We start from the raw sequence: 19,191 nt of genomic DNA, 5'->3' as shown, positions 1-19,191 counted from the left end.
TATTATCTAATTTAAAACCCTTAACAATGCCATGAAATAGACATTATATTATCCCAATTTTAAAATAAGAAAACGGGGCATAGAGAGTATAGCAGGAAGGATGTGGCCAACCCAGAACTCAGAACCCAGAACTGGAACTCAGGTAGCAGAGTTCCAGAGCCTCATGTTAGCCTCCCACCAATCCACAGATTCACGTCATCTGTTCACTACTGGAGAAGGTCACTGTCTAGCTTGCTCCCTAGCCTGGAATCAAAAACTTGGAGTCAATGTCATCTGAAGTCAGATCCTAACCCCTCTCACTGATGTCCCTTTTGGACAAGAGCTGTTTCACATAGGAAGTGGTAGCTTTTGAATGATAGGAACACTGTAGCCAACATCAGTATCTCTTGTCAAGAGGTGATGTGAATGGCCAGGGAAGGTTCTGCTACTGTCTCTCAAATACTTTCCTAACCTAGAATTTCCTAGTATCTGAAATTCCAGCATTAGAGAGTAATTCCTTTGGATTGGTTTTGTCCTACCCAATCCTACTCCAACATACACTTGAGTCTCTTAAAAAGTAGGAATCACCTGGCATATGAATCATGGAGGCCCATGTGCTATGGCATTAGCCCTGAACGTTTGAAATCAGAGGGTGTTCAATGAGTGAGGCAAATATGTAAAAGGATACTATTGAAGGTGTTGCCAAGGACCAGCCCTGCCTCTGCACCATATTGGAAGGAGTTTCATGCACTAGGCTCATCACAGGATCTTCCGATACTAACTCCCTAGTGCCTTGGCTTTTCCTTCTACAGCTAAGAGAGACCGAAGAAGGACCACCCAGCACTGTCCAAGGCTCTTCGGGGGTAAGTTCTCTTGCCTATCTCCTTTGTGAGGTTGGGGAGCAAGTGACCTATCACCTCTGGGAAGTCAGTCAGTGGCCTGACATTTCCTGACATTAGAAGGATCAGCTCTGGTTTCTGAGAAAGGTGGTCCTATGATTATCACAGGGGCAACATTACCCCCGGAGGGTTGCAAGGCAAGTGCATGTAGCTAATGGCATGAGGACAGGTAGAACCCCAAGATACTTCCCCTGGGCATCAGTGTCAAACAGCAGCTTCTCCTTTTTCTTGTAGGGGGGTGTCTGGACTTTCATGTGTAAGAGGCTCTAGTATGGGCTGCATTGTGTCCTTCCCCACCACCACCAGATTCATATGTCCTTATAATAAAAAGAAATATAGGCCGGGCACAGTGGCTCATGCCTGTAATCCCAGAACTTTGGGAGGCCGAGGTGAGCAGATTACTTGACGTCAGGAGTTTGAGACCAGCCTGGTCAACATGGTGAAACCCCATCTCTACAAAAACTACAAAAATTAGCTGGGCATGGTGGCGCATGCCTGTAATCCCAGCTACTCAAGAGGCCGAGGCATGAGAATTGCTTGAACCTGGGAGGCAAAGGTTGCAGTGAGCTGGGATTGTGCTACTGCACTCCAGCCTGGGTGACAGAGCAAGACTCCATCTCAAAAATAAACTAACTAAATAAATAATAAAAGAAATGTGGAAACACAGAGAGACAGCAGGGGTGTGCAGGCACAGAAGGAGACCATGTGAAAACGCAGCAGGAGGGTGCCCTTCTGCAAGCCAAGAAGCACGGCCTCACCAGAAACCAACCCTGCTGGCACCTTGCTCTTGAACTTCCAGCTCCCAGAAGTGTGAGAAAATGATTTTCTGTTGTGTAAGCCACCCACTCTGTGGGATCTTGTTATAGTAGCCAAGCTGATTAATGCAGGTTCCATGAGAGTTAAAGCAGGCGTCTTCAGAATGAGATGGACCTAGATGATCGTTTGAGATGAAGGAAGAAAACATGGTAGGATTTATTTCTATTGATTTTTATCTGACTCTATGCTAGTTTCAATTTCTTGTATATGTTTTAAAATGTACCTAACAGATGAAGATGGAAAGACATGCATAAAATGTATAGACACATGACATACTGGGGGATGTGTGCTGAAACAAATTTTACGGATGGGGTAAAAAACCCAAAAGTGTGGAGACCACTGAGCCCAGATAGGTGGCCATCTGTGTATCTCTAAATCCTAAAGACAAATAAGAATAATTTCTTTTTTTATAATTACAAGTGCCCTAAAGAGTTTATCTATTCCCTCAGCTTACTGAACATGTCTGAGGAGCTACTCCTTGCCTATATCAGGGGAGATTTATGTTGTTGTTACTATAATTGTTATCTATGAGCGCTTGTGAATAATGGTTCATAGAATTGTATTCTTTCGAACAGACTAGAGGCAACAGAAAATTAATCCATTAAAAACAGTGCTTCTCTTAAACGTCTCAATTTGACCCATCTCCTTTTTTCTTTCTGCACTTGAAGACAGCAATTTAGGATCCTAAAGTTGCCAGAATTACTAAGCACTAATAGTATGAGGGAAAGGCATTTGGCAGATCTCAGCAACTTTCCCTCCCAGTCCTACCCAGTTGTATTCAGGCCCAAATTCTGGTCTCAGACCAGACTTCAAAGAGCCTGGCCAGACTGAGGGAGTTGAGTCTCATTAACCCCTGTCTCTAACCACAGGGACTCTGCTCATGACCCATTGAAAATCTGTCAATAGGGAAGGTAAGTGTACGTATCCCCATTTTTTTTTTTAAGTAATTGTGGATCTAAGACTCTGGACATCAAAGAGAAATCCTGTCAGGCCTTATGGTCCCCTGAGGAGGTCATGGTCTACTTCAGGCTGATGGCCAAGTTCACTCTTTGCTTGGTGATTAGGTAAGAACCATTTATCTCCATTTTAAGGGGGAAGATCCCCTGCTGGGATGCTGAAGTGGGTCAGTTTGTCCTGGCTCAGCTAAGCTCAGACTCACTCAATGGTCTTGTAATTAAGCAGGACTTAAAAGCTCTTTGGAGTGACTTCCCGTGGCAGATATTGCTGAAATGTGAGAGAGTATTTCTGATATACATGGTAGCCTTGCATCAAATTATGCCAGCAAATGTTTGAAATGGAAAAAGTCAATGCTATGTTGGTGACATTAAAATTGTCTCTTTGGCTGAGTGTTAATCTTCTTTCATTGTTTAAATGTGCCTACCAGGCCCAGGAGAGTCACAAATCTGCATGAAGGGGAACGCTGCTCTTAGAATTAGCTGGCAGATACATGGTTTTCCTGACTGCTGGTGAGGAGGCTGTGCAGGCTGTGCATTACTTATGCCATCAATACTTGGGAGTCACCATGACCCATGTCCTAAATAGGCGCCCCTTTGACAGGAACATAAGCAGAATTGGCCCCCAAAGTCACATTGCTTTTGAGACCAATCAGGCCATTTCTAGTTTGACCTCTCCATGGTGAAATGGAACATAATATCATTTCAGGACAACATTGGTCACCCACAGAGCCATGTAAAAGGCCTGATAGCCTTGCTCAGACCACACATAGTTAGATTTTTTTCTCAGGTTTCTGGAATAAATGGAATGTGACTACATAGCAAAAGCAAAAGCAAAAAGGTACTCTGCCAGCAGAAGATCTGGTGTGGGATACTGACTCTTCTTTTTTACGGATGTGAGATCTTAGGTTAAGTAACAACATTTCTCTGGGTCTTGGTTATATATTATATATAACAGAGTAACAAGTATGTATATAAAGGTATTTATTATAAAGGTATTTATACATATATACACACATATACGTGTGTGTGTGTGTGTGTATATATATAAAGGTATTTATTCTTTTCAGATTTCTTCCAAGAAAGAATATAAAAGTATGCATATGCTGTATATGTATATGTACATACATACATATATGTATACATATAATGCCTTTATATATGTAAATACCTATTACCTTTATATAAGTATATATAAAGGTATTTTTTATATATAAAGGTATTTATAATATATATAAAGGGATTTATTATAAAGGGATTTATTTTAAAGGTTACAAAGATTTATTACAAAAATTTGACTACAGTGTATCATTGCCAAGTTATCTTAGCATAAAGTTTGAAACAATCTAGGCCCCCAAAATGGTAGATTTTTTTATATATATGTATATACAAACATATTTATATACATATATACACATATATGTATATATGGTAATACCTTTCTATAAAATAAGATATATAATACCTTTACATAATATATACTTATATATATATATATATAAAAGTATTAGAAATCATCTCTGAGTTATAAAACTAAGGATGATTTTTACTGCCTTTTCTTGTTTATTTTTACCACACACATTCTAAGGAAAAATCACAAAAAAATAGAGCTTTCATATGAAAAGATGGTCAACATTATTAGTCATTAGGAAAATGCACATCAAAACCACAGTGAAATACCACTTCACATCCACTAGGACAGCTATTATCAAAAAGATAGATGATAACAAGTATCTTCGAGGATGTGAAGTAATCAGAAGCCTTATACATTGCTGGCACAGTCATCTTGGAAAACAGTTTGAGAGTCTCTCAAAAAGTTAAACATAGAGCTTCCATATGCCCCAGAAATTCCGCCCCCAGGTATGTCTCCGAGAGAAATAAAAGCATACATCCATAAAACACTTGTACACAAATGTCATAGCAGCATTATTCATAATAGCCAAAAAGTGGAAACAATCCAACTGTCCATCAACTGAAGAATGAATAAACAAAATGTGGTCTACCTATACTACAGAAGATTATTTGGCTGTAAAAGGAATGACATATCAATGCATGCTACAGCACAGATAAACCTTGAAAACATTTTGCTAAGTGAAAGAAGCCAAACACGAAAGGCTCTATACTGTAGGATTCCATTTATATGACATGTCCAAATATGCAAATTCATATAGATGGAAAGTAGATTAGTGATTGCCGGGGCTGAGGGTAGGAAGAACGGCGGGTGACTGCTAATTGGTACAGAATTTCTTTCTGGGGTGATGAAAATATTCTTGAATTAGATGGTGGTGATGGTTACACAATTTGTGAGTATGCTAAAAACTACTGAATTGTACACTTACCCCAGAACCCCCAAAAGTAGGGCTTTCCCCTCTGCCATTAACTCTTTCACATACTAACGAGTCACAGTCAAGGTTTTCCCACATACGTGAGACCAGTATCCCGGAAGCCCTTTCTCTGTCTTCAGAACCACAGGAAGTACAAAGTTCAAAATGTATGAACACTATGTTTTTATTTTCTGTATTTGGATGCTTTGACATCTTGGGATTTTGCTAACCCTGTAGGGACTGCCTCTCCCAGGGCTACCTAATTCCTAGAGATAGTAAACAAATAGCCCATGAGCATGCTTTTCATACACAAACCAGCCCATCCAGAGCCCACACCCCAGCCTCTTTCTTTAATGGCTCTCACATTCTGGGCCACTCTCCCTTTCCCTAATCATCCCAGAGCCAAGTACCAAAATACCAGGCAAGGCTATTCCCCAGAGCCTGCTGAAATTATTCAAACTAGCCAATCCTAAACCTGCTCGCCTTGCCTTGCTTGTTTCTTCCTGTGGAAACCACAATAGAAGCTCTTGCCCACCACGTGTTCCCTTGCTCCTGTTTCCTCCTGTTCCCCTGGTGCCTCCTGTTTTTAGAGCTCTGTGAGTATAACAAACTTCTCCCTTCATGGCAGTCATTTCCATGTCTGTGTGTCTTACCATACCCGATTAAAACAAATCTTGGGTAACCTTAAGTCAATGTACCTCTGGATGCCTGTTAAGTAAGCCCTGGCCTGATACATTGCAGGAAGTCACATGACAGTCATAGACATCAGTGCTTCTAGGAGATAAGTAACAGAAAAGGCAATAACTGGTATTGTTGGAATCTTTCTCCAGGACTCCTGAATCCCACAGTTAGGGACTGATTTTTCACATCCACTTTGTCCACACATAGCAATTACACATTTCTACCCCATTATGTGTTACTCATGGAAACCCAGGTCTTAAAGTTTCCACATAAACACACACACACACACACGCATGCATAAATCACACACATATATCCCAGTGTCTTATTGGTATATATGTGTGTGTGTGCGTGTGTGTGTGTGTGTGTCTCACATCTGTGATGGAGTAGGAAGTAGGAACTGGTTGATTTGGGTTTGCTCTGAATTACCACATCTAACTTGACAAAATTAAAACAGTCCATCTTTCATTCTCTTCTTTCTCAAAGTCTGACGGGCCATCTAAGACATAAAATGGGATTAACCCTTAAGGTACTAGAAACAATCCGTCGACAAAGGTGATTGTCCCTGCAAATATGTAGCACACAGCCACACAATAGACCCCAGCTCCCTTTCCCTCAAACAACACAAGAAGTTTCATTTTTATGGAATACTAGTATATAAGTAAGATACAAACAACTGAATTTGTTGAGCACAGAAGTTGTAAAAGTGCCCCCAAGGTCTTGAAAAAGTAAGTGCACAAATTGTGTACCCTGGGAGACAGGGAAGAGAAGAAAATCAGCCTTGAGAAGGCAAACCCAAACCTGGGATGAGAGACAGTCATTCCAGGCTGTTTGTGGTCTGAATTCAGCTGGTAATACATGAGTACCCTGTGCATCCTGCCTGTTTTTTCCATAGCCCTTGGAGAATCATCCTTGCCTGACCAGATCCACTAAATAGGAATAAAACCAAACCACACAAAATGCAACACCAAAACTGGATAAGCCTGTACTGTCTTTGATGAAGATCTTTCTTCTCAGACTTACTAAATGAATGTGGATCAATGGAATCAGAAACAGTCACCAAGATCTCACAGAATTCTTCACCTGAGGTCAATATAGTAGGTCTTCACTTGACATCCTCAGTGGGTTCTTGGAAACTGTGACTTTAAGTGAAACAAGATATATTAAAAATAAACTTTTTTTCCTCATGAACTTCACGATGAAACCCAATGACATTATTGCAGGAAACGACATTATTCGATGACCTACCGTATCTTTTGCTTTAAGTCACATTTTACGAATAAGGATTTACTGTATCTTTGTTTGGAGTATGAGATTCCTTATCTGTTAAATAGGGGTAATAATAATAACTATTTTATAGAAATACTGGGAATAATAACAAGGTAATGCATCTAAAACCTTGACATATACCAAAGGAAGGAAAGACAACGTCCCAAGCTCATACAACCTGTTAGAAAACTGAGACTCATTTCTGCTCCTTTAAGAAAAAAAAAGATAAAGGAAGAAGAAGGTACAATCTATTTCAAATGATTAGTCGTCACATCATTTTCCTTCTAAAGAACACGTCTCCTTCTGGTTTGATTTTGGATCCACTACTAATGTGCAATTCCAATCCAGTTTCCCTTCAGCCACTCTCCAGAAGTGCAATATTGGTTCTTTGTCTTAGGGATATTTCATTTCCTCAATCATGTTAAATCAAACAAACCTTCCATACCAGCAAACAGAAAGGAGCAGCTCTGGGCCTCTGAACTAATTTGCACTAGCAAAACTGATCAGGTCCTCCTCCAGTGTCTTAATTAGGAGTCTTAATCCTTTTGATTTAAAACCGGAAGAGATACAGGACATGGTAGGAAATTCTTAGCATATTTATTCAATACAGACAAATAGGGCTTAGAAAGTTCACTTAATATACAGTGTCAACAGAAATATATGTCCCTTTCTTTCTAATAATTCTTCCAGGATAAAGTGTGGCTCACTCTCAGATTGGAACCATCAGTTTTCATGTTCTCTTTCATTTAAAGAGACAGTTATTTCCAAACCACTCCATGTTTCCAGAGATTTTTGACTGGTTTGCTTTAATTTCTCCTCTGACATAAGGAGAGAGTGGCTCAGAGAATATATGCAGTATTATTCACATTGAATTTTTAAAAATGTGATGAATGGGTGGTGGTTGATGGAGGTTGAATGCAAGAAAATGAAAATAGAATAACAATGATTATGAACTATCTCTGCAGACTCGAATAATTCTTTCAATACAGATGCCAAAATGCCTTGGATTTGGTATAAGGTAGGTTCTACTTGAACCCTATCCAAGCTGGTTCAGTTCTGGAGGAAACAAAAGGATGTTGTCAAGGTACACTGACATGGTGCTTCCAAGGGAGTAGCAACATGTATGTTCAGTAAATAGGACAGCAGGGGACTCAGGTCAGCATCAGTGACATCATCCATTTACATGATTGTTCAGGCTTCTGGGCAGCTTACTTTTTACAAGACCATGTGCATATGGGTACTTATTAAAAACTAGGAAAGGGTGTTGATGACTGGGTGAACTGCAGACACTTTCAAAAGGTTTATGTGAAAGAGATTCCAAGGCTGTGCGGTTCCAGTGCCCTGCCCAGGCCGTCAAGCCATTTTCTCCTACAGAAAAGTGGTCAGATCCTCAGAAACCACAACTTCTTAAGAAGAGCACCCATAATTTTGGATGCATCTCAGCATTGAACCCAAGCGATAGTCATTCATGGAATCATTCCTAGGATACCCTAGAGGAGCCTCAATACCTCAATCTAGTATAGTCTCTAATCATACTTAATAATCAATGCACTTGGTGCAAACTACCTGGGCTCAGGTTCACATTGGAATCAGTGGCGTCACGTTCCTTTTCATGTAAAAAGGCAGTCTTTTCAGATCTAATTGTTCATAAATGGAAATATAGCCTAAGTTAATCTATGTTAATAAATCTTAAAAGAATTAATTTGATTACTTTTAGGAACATGGGGAGTAAGCCTAAATAGGCAAATTGTAAAAAATAAAATAAAATAAAAAATTAACCATGGGTGTTTAAAATACTCTCTTTAATGTGTAAAATAATGAGCTGACACACTATTTTTTACATTTAAAAGCCACTGTCATATCTTTTATTTCCTCTTATTATTCTTACAGTACCCCTAGGAAGTTGACAGGCCATATTTCTATTTTGCAGAAAAACAAAATAAAACAAAACCGACTCAGAAGGAAAGCTAAGTAACCTGTCTAGGGAAATACAGATGCAGGACTGGAGTTTTTTCTTTCTACTATCAGACTCTAGAAGGATTTGCAAGGAACATATTGGCTGTCTGTGTGTCACTGGGCACTTCTAAAAGACTGACAGGTGATACCGAAAAAATGTAATCCTCTGAAATATCTTAAACATCCACCCCTGCAGTTTTGTTTACAACCTGAAGCTGCACCATCCTTTAGGCAACAATCTGCTTGAGAAAAGACAAACTTCAAAAATTCACATTCCATCCAAGTTATCAGTAATTCTGAAACTGGTAAAATCTAAGCCAATAAGATTTTATCGTTTACTGCTCCTTGGCACATAACCACTACACACAATCTAAAGCCTGATATTACACAATTATCCTATAAAGTGGGCATTTTTTGGTCTCCCAAAAGTGCTGCTCGGCTCCACATCAAGTGGGTGAAAGCAGGAACATAAAATAGAGCCTCATGTAACTGTGGGTAACATCTCACCTGCAGAGATGGGGAGGGCTGAGCAGGTTTGGATGTTGGCAAATACATTCCCCAGTTTCCCCAACGATACTATTGATTAGTCTGCTGCAGACCCCAATCATGGGAAGAGACAAGCTGCATAAGCATATGAAACAATTACAGATCAGCACACCCAGCCGGCTGTCAGCACAGAAAACTGCAAGCGCCGCTGAATAATTATGGCTTGAGCTATTGATTGAGACCACAGAAGAGCTTCATCCAAATGCTTTTAATTTGCCAAACAGGGAGAAGTGTGCTGGAGAGAGGTTGCTTCCAATAACTGCATTTCTTCCTCTGCTAATTAAGGGGAGAACTTAACAAGGTGGTGGGGATTGTTTTTAAATCTTGCCAACTTAAATCAATGGCCAATTGAAAGGTGGTGAATGAGAGATGAAGGGCTCGCCTTACATGCCTTAAATCAAGTGGTCTGGGATGAGTGTGGATCCTATGGAAGGCCCTATGCTGGTCAAGAACCCAAGACCGTCACTGGTCAGAGGGCTCATGTCACACTGGTAAAAGAGATGATGGCCCTACGGCTGAGACAGCAGCTGGAGATGATGGCCCTACCGCTGAGACAGCAGCTGGAGATGATGGCCCTATGGCTGAGACAGCAGTTGGAGGTTGAGCAGAGTCAAGGTCTCCTCCTTGGGTTCATACACTTTTGCTTCCCTACTGTGAGGTTTGTCTATCCCTTAGTCTCTTCCATCCTTGGGCCTCATCCTTGATGAAGAACATTACTACCCAATTGGAGCTGATGGGTGATTTTTTAAAAAAAAATATTATTAACTGAAGTTTATAATTTATTTAGACTGCCTTAGTTTTGACTTAGGTCCTTATTCTGTTCCACCCATCCAGGATGCCACAGTACATGTAGTCATCATATCTCCTTAGGCTCCTCTAGGCTGTGACAGTTTCTTTGATAATGTTGGTAGCTTTGAGGATTACTGGTCAGGTATATTGCAGGATGCTATTGGAATTTTTCTGATGTCTGTCTCAGGCTTAGACAAATAAAAAGCACAGGATAAAGTTGGCATAACCAAGGCGAGGAGGTAAAATTAACTATGGATAACAAATGTACGCAATAATCCCCCTTCCTCAAGCATACCACTCCCTTCCCCTGACACACAAACATTTTGTATTCCAAGTGGTTTCAATAGCTGGATAATTTTTTCTCTATTGCCACCTCTCCTACTATTCTTACGTATTAATATCATTTTAAGTCTTTCAAAGGATATTAATCAAGTTTTTATTATAACACAATAAAACCCATGACAATATGTCTTCACTTTTGTTTTAAGCGCTTCACATGTGACCCCACATGGTCATAATTGTCTTAAGATCCCAGTACTACTGGGATTTTAAGATTTGAACAAACTCTTCTCAGAGGTTACAATATACTAAGCTCCTAAGACAACTTCACCTATTTGTACCTCTCAAGAATAGCTTTTAAACTTCAAAAACTGTCAGATAGTCTACCAGATGAAGTGCCCATCATAAAAAGAATAAAAAGTTAAATAGAGCTGGAGTTGCTTAACGTAGAGAAGAAAAGACTATGGGTGGCCTAATTACAATCTTCTTGAATTATGGAAGATTGAAAAGAGTCACACAGACTTGGGTTCTAGTCCTGGCTCTGCCACAAACTAGCTGTATGACCACGGACAAGTTACTTGACCTCTCTGTGCTTCAGTTTCCCATCTGGAAAATAAGTAAAGTAATGCTTACCTGGGAGGGCTGTGGTAGGTTTACAGGGAGGTAATGTATGTAATGTGCTTAGCACAGTTCCTAGAACAGGCTGTGTTAGTCAATAAAATTTAGCTTCCACCTCACCTGCTATATGATATTATTACCTATGATGAAAACAAAACCACTTAATATTTTTATGAGACTTGATAGCTTAGAAAGCACTTTCTCATAATTTAGGGTGACAAACACTGTCCTAGCCCTTCAAAGCCCAAATAAGAGGAAGTGGATTTTAATTCAAGGTAATACTGATTTTGGTTAGACAAAGAACATTTTTGGCCATGGAGATAATAAAACTCAAGAACAAGTTTTCTGGGGGCTGTGGACTCCATCCTTGGGGGAGATTCAAAAGGGAGTGGGTGTCTCAGGGCACGCAGCCTTGACTTCACCCCCACCCAACTGCTATCACATTCCTGGCTGGCGGGAATAACACTGTGAAGTTCTGCGATGCAGAGGAGGTGAATGAATCACTCACTGTGCATCCTCTGGACACTCTAAACCTATTTCCTGCCTCTGGGAATCTTCCAAGTTCTGCCTCCTGAGCCCACAGTTTCCTGGAGTTACATTTGTGTGGTGGAAATAAATCTTAGTGTATAACCCAGTGTGAAAATAATATCTTTTTTCTGTATTTTAAAAAAATAAATCTAAATCCAACTCTGATCCTCCTAGCTGGGCTTGTGAGAAACTCAATTTCAGTCATTTACAGGCTGCTCCCCAGGGTTGCACCAAGACTCTGGGGTTCCACCTGGTGTTAAAGCACTGGGAAGGCTCTCTGGTCCTGCAAAACCTCCAGGCTGTGTTACCGGTCCCTGGCCTTATCACAATCACAGTATTAACCACGCAGATTGCAGTTGTCTGTTTAGGTATCTGTCTCTCCTTTTAAAGAGTGAGTCACTTTGAGGGAAAGGGTGGTGTCTTTTATCACGAGATCCCTGGGACTGGTGCATGGACTATTAGGTAGCAGGGTGTGGTGAGTGAACAAATGTTTCCTTTATAGGACTTAGTCCATTATGTGCTACTGTAACAAAATACCACAAATGGGGCAATTTATAAAAAGAAATTTAGTGGCTCACAGTTCCAGATGCTGGGAAATTCAAGATCAAGGTGTGGGCAGGTTTAGTGATTCTGATTCCAAGATGGCACCCTGAATGTTTCGTCCCCAGTGAGGAGAGGAATGCTTCATCTTCACATGGCAGAAGGAGGGAGTGCAAAGAGGCAAAAGAAGGCTGAACTCCCCCTTGTATAATGGCACTCATGCCGCCCATGAGGGAAGGTGGAACTTTCATGGCTTAACCACCTCTTAAAGGTCCTACTCAACCTGTTACATTCAACATGAGTTTTAGAGGGGACAAACATTTAAACCATAGCAACACCTAGTACATTTGATGACTTTTTCCCCTAAGACCATGACCTTCCCCTAAGACCTGACCATGAGGGAGAGGATGGTACTATTACATCTATTTCCTTAATGCGTGTAGGCCTTAATAAATAAGTGTTCCTTGAGTAAATGATTGAATACTGCTACTTTTCCTGCCCAGTGCGTTGTCGTGGTTTGTTGGTCTGCACACTGCATTGCTCATGGGCAGGGCTCTGTCTTAATCACTCTAACAGACTGTCAACTGTTCCCACACCTGTTTTCTCTTTCAAAGAGCCTGTGAATTTTAGCTGGACACTCTTACAGAGACAGTGTTTTCCAGGCTTTCTTGAAAGGTCACATGACTAAGTTCTGGCAGAAGAGATACCAGCAGCAGTGATGGACACAGCTCACGGGATTCCTTCCGCCCACTGATTAGGGTGCAGATATGATGGGAATTTGTCCTTGACCAAATTCCCCTTGTCCTTGAGAGGAACACCCTAGGAATAGAGGAGCAACAAGAGAGGAGGAGGCTGGGTCCCCAGCACTTTGGGTCTTCCATGTTGGATCCAGGCTGTTGGGTGCAAGAGAAATCACTTCTATCTTATTTAAGCCACTGCACTTGCTGTCTCTATGACAGCAGCCAAATCTTAATCCCGAATAATACCTTCATCTTGGTACCCTCATTGCCCGTAGCCTGGTGCCTGCCAGCAGCAGGCCACCGTGGCTCAAGACCCCTTCCTGTCCTGTTCACTTTCATGTTTTCATGCCACCATGGGGAACTCCCAGGGAAGGCCACGCAGAAGCCAGGAGGTAGCACCCTTTGCAGCTCCAGCCTGAGTCGGCAACAGTTTTCAGTTTAATGAGATGACACTAATGATTGTGCCTTTCTGGGATGAGTCGCCTGCCCTCCCTAAAGACCTGTGGAAGGTCTGGCATTTTTATCATTCCTGAACTTGAAGGTCAAGGGGAAGGCAGGCATCTCAGAAAGGAGCAGGACCCATAGAACATGCATTTGCTGCCCTAGAATCAAGTCTGAACTTCAGTGAAAGGGGTTGAGCAGTACCTGGGCCTGCTTCACTCTGGCAGGTGCCACTGAAAATGCTCCTTCTCCATCCTCTGCATTTGCCAGGACACGCCACACAGAACACCTGAAAAGTGCTGTTTGCTTGGCCTCTAATGATTCTTCTGGCTTTATCAGCACACACGGCCCATCGACTTCTAGCCCTCATGCAGCTTCCACAGCCCTGATGCCCTGGGGGTGACAGCTGTGGCTCATCCTGATTTCTTCCCTGCTCTGGGTTCTCAAGGGAAGCCATAGACCCTACTTCATGGGTCCCTGCCCCACAGACCCCTGCCCCAGAGGTCCTTACTCTCCAATCTCTACCCAATGAACCCCCATTCCTCAGACTCCTTCCCCAAGGATCCCTGCTTACTCCTCAGCCACACTGCAGCCATTCAATTCATGGACCCTCCATGGAGCTCTGCTCCTCTTTTCTGAACCCGGGTGCGCAGGACAGAGAAAGGCACTATTATTCTAACCATCTTGGTTTTGTATTTTTGGAGGTGTGGGGAGTAAGCATCCATTTCTCACTCATGAAGATCAGTAGCGTCTTGGGAGGCTGACTTTCTTATTTTATCCAACATCAGTTGAGCGCTTACTGTGGGTCAGGTGCTTTGCTAAGCACTTACAATGTAAATTGGCTCAGGGAATTCTCTCAGCTACCTTGTAAGGCTGGTGCTATTATAATCCCCATTTTACAGATGAAGAGGTATAGGCTGGGGGAGATTCAGGAAGTCACCCTGGTAATCCAGTTCATAGCAGATAAACCCCAGGACTAGGATTCACACCCAAGGAGTCTCACCCAGGCGCCTCCTCTCTCCCTGCTGCCTCAGGTGCATCCCCGGCATTCTAAAGCAGGTGATCTCTGACACAGATGCAAATGATCTTCACTGAGGGGAGTAGTCTGGGAGGGACCAGCTGATCAGTATCATGCATCAGCTACACCAGACAAGTGGTAGAGCTGGACACAGAGCGTGAGATCAGAGGTTAGACTAATGGAGGGCAAGGCATGTGGGACAGAATGGGGCGGGATGGGGCAGGATATAGCTGAGAGTAAGACAGGAGGTTAGGCACTCTCTGTTATTGGGTTTTGGCCACCTGGGTCAAAGAGAGGCCATGTGAGTCGGGGAGCAGTCACCTGGCTTGCAGGTACTGGTAGGGGCCTGGCATGGGGAAGGGCTGAGGGGTAGGTAGAATGTTAGCAACTCCTCCCGATAGTGAAATTAGTTGCTTCTTACTGCTCCTCTCACCGCAACCCCATCCTTCAGATTCCAGGAGAAGCAGAAGAAGGTTCCAGGGTATGTGACATCAGTGTCTCCTCCAGTGAGGACAGAGGAGGCCTGAGGGTGTAAGTGTGACCCCCAGGGGAAGCCATTCTCTCTAACCTTGTCTTCGCTCTCTGCTGCAGTGTCCCGCAGGGTCAACGCTAACTCACAAGCAGCAGTCCTTGCCAAACCAGCCTTCCTCTGCCACAGCCCTTCTCCATTTATTTTCAGATTTTATGTGCTTTAAAATAGCCTTGCTGATAGGTGCCAAAACCCAGCAGACCTGAAAAACGCTTACCAGGACGAGAAAACTGAAGGACGCCAGCTTCTCAACATGACTCAAGGCTGCACCCACTCTCTCTGATGGTTCCTTTCTCTCTCCTAGAACACATCTCAAAGCACAGAGACCCCTGCAAAAAAAACCTTTCCCAACCAGGTCTACCAGACGCTCCCTATTAACACAAATTCTTGTAACAAGTTCGTTAAAAGTTGTCCAGGTGCGGTGGCTCATGCCTGTAATCCTAGCTCTTTGGGAGGCTGAGGTGGGTGAATCACCTGAGGTCAGGAGTTTGAGACCAGCCTGGCCAACATGGTGAAACCCCGTCTCTACTAAAAATACAAAAATTAGCTGGGCCTGGTGACAGACGCCTGTAATCCCAGCTTCCTGGGAGAAGAATCGCTGGAACCCCAGAGGCAGAGGCTGCAGTGAACTGAGATCACGCCATCGCACTCCAGCCTGGGCGACAGAGTAAGACTCAATCTTTATAAAAAAAAAAAAAAAAAAAAGATTCATTCAAAGTTAATAGAAACTATGGACCCTGAGGGCTGCAAAATGGTCTGGCAAGAAAGAAAATGTCATTTCCATCATCCAGATGCTGAATAGATTCACACTGAACTTGGATTTGCGCTGTATTGGGGGACAGAGGGAGGGAGGCAGGATGGCCGCCAAACACCTGTTTGTTCAGCCTCTCTGCTCCTTTCCTCTTCCCCATCAGCCCCTCCGAAGTTTTAGACGCCCAGGAGGGACTGCCTAAGGGTATTTATACCTGGGGAGGTCTCAGCATACCTTATATCACAGGCTGAACTGGCTGCTTCAACTATTCATTTCATCAACAAGTGGTATAGTAGCCTCAGATACTTATACCTTTGAAAGACAGAAATACATAAAGTTAATATAAAACATGGTCTTTGACTTCAAGGAGAATTAAAAAAAAAAAAAAAACCCATAGTGCTAAGGATGCACATAGCAGGGGCACCCAGTGCCTTTGGGGGTTAAGGAAGGCTCCCTGGAGGAGGTGACCTTGAGGCTGAGACTGGGAGGGTGAAGAGGAGCTGGCAGTCAAGTGGCGGGGATGATGCATAGGGAAAAGATGCTCCGTGCAGAGGGAAGGGCACATGCAAAGTACCAGAGGGGAGGAAGAGCAAGCTGTGTTGGTGAGACGCGAGACTCAGCGTGACTGGAGTGGAGAATGCCAGGGGAATGGGGGAAATAAACAAGGTTGGGAAGCAAGGAGGGCCCAGACACTGGTGAACTTTCCAAATAGCACTTGAAGAGTTTGATCTTCATGAGGGCAGGCTTCATTTTGTTCACCACTGTATCACCCTGGCTGCAATGTCCAGAATTCAGGGCAATCAATGATGCTGGAGGCAGGGAAATGGAAGAGCTCTACCCACAGAGGGCAGAGGGGAGGGAGAGAAGCAGATGGTAGAACCCGCAGGCTTGGTGATTGGTTGAGCTGGGTGGGAGGGAGTAGTAGTCAGGAAAAAGGGCATCTCAGGGCCCTTTCTTCAGCAAGCACCTGGTGAAGTACAGACTCCAGCCCTGAGGCAGGGCAGCCCCCACAGGGACAGTGCACTGTGGGCTCTGGGATTGAACTCAGCTCAGAGACTGGGCTCCGGTATTGGCAGGTCTGAGAAGCTCCCAAAATGGGTTTTAATTTACTTGAAAGTGTATGTTGTAGAGTATTTGAAAGCTCTGTGTGTGTGTGTGTTGGGGGTGGACGGTTGGGACCCAAACATAGGGTTTCCACTTTTTCAAAGCTTTATGTAGATGCAGCAATCAAGTGATGTCCCTCCTTCGTTTTGTTCCTTCAGCCTTTAAAACATTTATTGACCAACTGTCATGTGCAAGGGAGGAGGAACCAATCATTGAGCGCACACTCATTTGCAAGCTTCATTTGTTTTATTTCATTTTGTTTTCCAATGATGCCATGAAGTGTAACTCAGTTTTGTGACTTGCCTAAAGCCACACAGCCGCCAGAGTTGAAGCCAGAGTATGGAAACAGTGTTGTTCTTAAAGGTGGCCTTTAGCTGGGCGTAGTGGCATGTGCCTGTAATTCCAGCTACTCAGGAGGCTGAGGTGAGAGGATCACTTGAGCCTGGCAGGCAGAAGGTGCAGTGAGCTGAGATCGTGCCACTGTACTGCAGCTTGGGTGAGAGAGTGAGACCCCCATCTCGATTCAAAAGAAATTAAATGAAAAAAGTAGAGGTCTTCCAGTCTACCCATATCTCCTTCATCATACCCCACACTTCTAATAATGCTATACTTCCAGAGAGGTGCCAGTCTATATTGAGAAAATATGGGAGGAATTCAACTCATGTGTAGGCTTGGTTATGAGGGGAAGTCAGTCGAAGGAGCAGGTAGTATGGGGTTGTAGAAAAAATACAGGTTTTAGCATCACCTAGATCAGGATTCAAATTCTGGTTCAATCTCTTGCAAGCAAAGTGGACTTGCGTGTGTTACCTAACCTCCTTGATGCTCCATTCCCTCATCTGCAAATGGAGATAGTGCTACTCACTTTGCAGGGAAGAGAAATTAGAGAGTATGCAAAGCATGTGGCATGGTGCCTGGCACATAGCAGATGCTTAGTATAAGGCTTCCAGGATTATCTGAGCTGGACCCTGAAGGACAGGTGCCCTTTTCATCAGGAGGAGATGGGGTCAAGAAAGGACATTTCAGGTAGAAAGAACAGAACGAGCAAAAAATGTGTTTGCAGGAAACCACAAGTAGTAGTGAGTCATTTAGCTTTACTCAAATATAGAAAAACGTACACGAGAGATGGAGGCTGCAACGGCAAGTTAGAGAACAACGAGGACCTCAAATGCCATCTACTTCTCTCCACTCCCACTGTGCTTCCTTGTCTCAGCCTCCAACAGCTCCCCAGGTTGCTCACCCATCTCCTCACCGTCAGTCTTGTTGCTTGCAATCCATTCTCCACATTGCAGCCCAGGTTTGCATATAATTCGGACTTCATTCAGCAGCCACAAGAAGCCCCTGAGAGTCTTGAGCAGGGGAATGACTAGGTCAGTACTGTGCTTTAGTTATGTTGTCCAGACAGCAAGTCCGTGTAGTGAGGATCACAGTGCAGCTTAAGCAGCATAGTCACCTTGTCTGGGCAGCTGCCAGGGACTCTCCTCTACCTACTGAGTACAGTCCACACTCACTCACAGGCTCTGTGAAGCTCATCACCGTGTGGCTCTGGCTGCCCGGCCCTGATCAGCCACTGAACTACCTCACACAACAGCCTGATCCCCAGATTAGATGTAAACCAGGCTTCTCTTCCTTTCCTTCAGAATACCCCCAATGACAGATGAGACACAGACCTCGGGATGTGGGTCTGTAGAAGGCAGAACCCCCACCACCCTGCTCGCAGTTTTTTTTTTTTTTTTTTTTTTTGAGGGCTAATGCTTTATCTTAAAAATTAGTGTCAGCTAGGTGCAGTGACTCACACTTGTAATCCCAGCACTTTGAGAGGCCGAGGCAGGAGGATTCCTTCAGGCCGCATACTAGTGTGGGCAACATAGCAAGACACTATCTCCACAAAAAAATTTTTGTTTTTTAAATTAGCTGGGCATGGTGGCACACGCCGGTAGTCCTAGCTACTTCGGAGGCTGAGGTGGGAGCACCCTTTGAGACCCGGAGTTCGAAGATGCAGTGAATTAGGATTATGCCAGTGCACTCCAACCTTGGTGTCAGAGTGAGACCTTGTCTCTAAAAAAACCCAAACAGAAAACCCAAAACCAAACCAAATAAAAAAGTTCAGGTCAATTTTGTCTTCTATTATGTAACATTCATGCTTGTTTTAATTTAAAAATGCCTTTACTTCACTTCTTGTATAGCTTATTTTACCCAAATATTTAAGCAAAATTAACATCCCTGAAAAGGCACATCATCCTTATTTCGCAGCTTTGAGTGCACCTTGACCCCCAGCAGTGGTTTCTTGAGCATATCTAATTTGGGAAGCACCATCTTAAATGGTAGCTGTAGCTCAGATTTTCTCTCTGCTATGGTGCCATTCTCTTTTTGACCTGAAGAATTCCTATTTATACTTCAAGATCCAGCTTCAATGCTACCTCCTTATTTAAAA

The 19,191-nt window shown here is 43.1% G+C and overlaps 1 long non-coding RNA gene across 2 annotated transcripts in view; it reads right to left on the bottom strand.

Moving 5' to 3' along the window:
* LOC111556069 overlaps positions 1 to 18,418 on the bottom strand; it is a 54,594-nt gene extending 36,176 nt beyond the window's left edge. For both annotated transcript variants that reach the window (XR_002735716.2, XR_002735715.3), the window contains exons 1-2: positions 18,010 to 18,418; positions 15,891 to 15,968 (exon numbers count right to left, since the gene is read on the bottom strand). This is a non-coding gene — a long non-coding RNA (uncharacterized LOC111556069). The remainder of the gene's footprint in view (positions 1 to 15,890; positions 15,969 to 18,009) is intronic.
* Positions 18,419 to 19,191: the final 773 nt, after the last annotated feature.

Source organism: Piliocolobus tephrosceles, chromosome 6, assembly GCF_002776525.5.
Source record: "Piliocolobus tephrosceles isolate RC106 chromosome 6, ASM277652v3, whole genome shotgun sequence".
NCBI lineage: Eukaryota > Metazoa > Chordata > Mammalia > Primates > Cercopithecidae > Piliocolobus > Piliocolobus tephrosceles.
The sequence above is the reverse complement of the archived record's forward strand: the minus strand, read 5'-3'. Positions and strand labels throughout refer to the sequence as shown.